A 3,357-nucleotide genomic window follows, 5' to 3' on the forward strand; every position below is an offset into this window, starting at 1 on the left:
TGGCGCCTCGTGGACGCGGTAGGGGCCGTGGTAGAGGTCGTACTAATGTTCGTGCGCCGGAGATTAACCCTAATGACCCGGTGAACTTTATGATGGCGTTGGAGAATATGGCTGCTGCTATGTAAGCTACTGCTGAGGTTCTTGGCCAACAGATGAACAACCATAGTAATGATGGAGGTGGAGCTCAGGGCCCGATGACACTGGCAAACTTCTTGAAGGTTAATCCATCTAAGTTCAAGGGAACTACTAGCCCGACTGAAGCCGATACATGGTTTCAGGCTATAGAGCGAGCACTGCAAGCACAAGTGGTACCTGAAGGACAGCGTGTTGAGTTCGCTACCTATATGCTCACCGGTGAAGCGTCGCATTGGTGGCAAGGTATTCGACGTCTTCTGCAGCAGGGTGATGACTATATCACCTGGAATGTCTTCCAAGAGGAGTTCTATAAGAAGTACTTTCTGACTTCTGCCAGGACGGCTAAGGAACTTGAGTTACTACAGCTGAAGCAGGGTACCATGTCCGTATCAGAGTATACTGATAAGTTTGAAGAGCTGTTCAGGTTCTCTCGTATATGCCAAGGGACTCCGGTGGAATATGAGGAATGGAAGTGTGTTAAGTATGAAGGAGAACTTCGAAGTGATATCTTCAGTTCAGTAGGACCAATGGAGATCAGAACTTTCTCCAAGTTGGTGAACAAGTGCAGAGTTGCTGAGGAGTGTGTGAAGAAGACAGCTGCTGAGAGAGGGAGTCACAAAGGTTCATTCCCACAGAACTGAGGGAAGAGCTTTGCACCTAGAGGTCCGCCCTTCAAGAGGGGAGGCTCTTTGGTGCACGAAATTGTGATCATCAACAATGGCGCAAAAAACTTGGTAGCGCTTTCAAACGTGAATCACACTTAGTCACAACTCCGCACAACTAACCAGCAAGTGCACTGGGTCGTCCAAGTAATACCCTACGTGAGTAAAGGTCGATCCCACGGAGATTGTTGGTATGAAGCAAGCTATGATCATCTTGTAAATCTCAGTTAGGCGGATAATAAATGTTATGGAGTTTTTGAATAGTAAATAAATAAAACAGAAAATAAAGATAGAGATACTCATGTAATTCAATGGTGAGAATTTCAGATAAGTGCATGGAGGTGCTGTGTTCCTTCTGAATCTCTGCTTTCCTACTGCTTTCATCCAATCCTTCTTACTCATTTCCATGGCAAGCTGTATGTATGGCATCACCGTTGTCAATGGCTACATCCCATCCTCTCAGTGAAAATGGTCCAAATGCTCTGTCACAGCACGGCTAATCATCTGTCAGTTCTCCATCATGTTGGAATAGAATCCCTTGATTCTTTTGCGTTTGTCATCACGCCCAACAATCGCGAGTTTGAAGCTCGTCACAGTCATTCAATTCTGGAATCCTACTCGGAATACCACAGACAAGGTTAGATTTTCCGGATTCCCATGAATGCCGCCATCAATTCTAGCTTATACCACGAAGATTTTGATTAAGGAATCCAAGAGATATGCGCCCGGTCTAAGGTAGAATGGAAGTGGTTGTCAGTCACGCGTTCATAGGTGAGAATGATGATGAGTGTCACGGATCATCATATTCATCATGTTGAAGTGCAACGAATATCTTAGAATAAGAACAAGAGGAATTGAATAGAAAATAGTAGTAATTGCATTGAAACTTGAGGTACAGCAGAGCTCCACACCCTTAATCTATGGTGTGTAGAAACTCCACCGTTAAAAATACATAAGTGATGAAGGTCCAGGGATGGCCGAGAGGCCAGCCCCCAAAACGTGATCACAGGATAAAAAAATACAATCAAAGATGTCTAATACACTAGTAAAAAATTCTACTTATACTAAACTAGCTACTAGGGTTTACAGAAGTAAGTAATTGATGCATAAATCCACTTCCGGGGCCCACTTGGTGTATGTTTGGGCTGAGCTTGATCTTTACACGAGCTGAGGATTATCTTGGAGTTGAACGCCAAGTTGTAACGTGTTTTTGGCGTTCAACTCTGGTTCGTGACGTGTTTCTGGCGTTTGACTCTAGAATGCAGCATGGAACTGGCGTTGAGCGCCAGTTTACGTCATCTAATCACGAATAAAGTATGGACTATTATATATTTCTAGAAAGCTATGGATGTTTACTTTCCAACGCCGTTGAGAGCGCGCCATTTGGAATTTTGTAGCTCCAGAAAATCCATTTCGAGTGTATGGAGGTCAGATTCCAACAACATCAGCAGTCCTTTGTCAGCCTTCTTATCAGAGTTTTGCTCAGGTCCCTCAATTTCAGCCAAAAAATACCTGAAATCATAGAAAAACATACAAACTCATAGTAAAGTCCAGAAATATGAATTTTACATAAAAACTAATGAAAACATCCCTAAAAGTAGCTAGATCATACTAAAAACTACCTAAAAATAATGCCAAAAAGCGTATAAATTATCCGCTCATCACAACACCAAACTTAAATTGTTGCTTGTCCCCAAGCAACTGAAAATCAATTAGGATAAAAAGAAGAGAATATACTATAAATTCCAAAATATCAATAAATATTAGTTCTAATTAGATGAGCGGGACTTGTAGCTTTTTGCTTCTGAACAGTTTTGGCATCTCACTTTTTCCCTTGAAGTTTAGAATGATTTGCATCTATAGGAGCTTAGAATTTCAGATAGTGTTATTGATTCTCCTATTTAAGTTTGTTGGTTCTTGAACACAGCTACTTTTATGAGTCTTGGTCGTGGCCCTAAGCACTTTGTTTTCCAGTATTACCACCGGATACATAAATGCCACAGACACATAACTGGGTGAACCTTTTCAGATTGTGACTCAACTTTGCTAAAGTCCCCAGTTAGAGGTGTCCAGAGCTCTTAAGCACACTCTTTTTGCTTCGGATCATGACTTTAACCACTCAGTCTCAAGCTTTTCACTTGGACCTGCATGCCACAAGCACATGGTTAGGGACAGCTTGATTTTGCCGCTTAGGCCTGGATTTTATTTCCTTGGGCCCTCCTATCCATTGATGCTCAAAGCCTTGGATCCTTTTTACCCTTGCCTTTTAGTTTTAAGGGCTATTGGCTTTTTCTGCTTGCTTTTTCTTTTTCTTTCTATTTTTTTGCCATTTTTCTATTTTTTATTATTTTTTTTCACAAGCTTTTGCTTTTTCACTGCTTTTTCTTGCTTCAAGAATCAATTTTCATATTTTTCAGATTGTCAATAATATTTCTCTTTGTTCATTATTCTTTCAAGAGCCAACAATTTTAACATTCATAAACAACAAGATCAAAATTTGCACTGTCCAAGCATTTATTCAGAAAACAAAAAGTATTGTCACCACATCAATATAATTAAA

The sequence above is a fragment of the Arachis duranensis genome, chromosome 4, assembly GCF_000817695.3.
Source record: "Arachis duranensis cultivar V14167 chromosome 4, aradu.V14167.gnm2.J7QH, whole genome shotgun sequence".
Lineage (NCBI taxonomy): Eukaryota > Viridiplantae > Streptophyta > Magnoliopsida > Fabales > Fabaceae > Arachis > Arachis duranensis.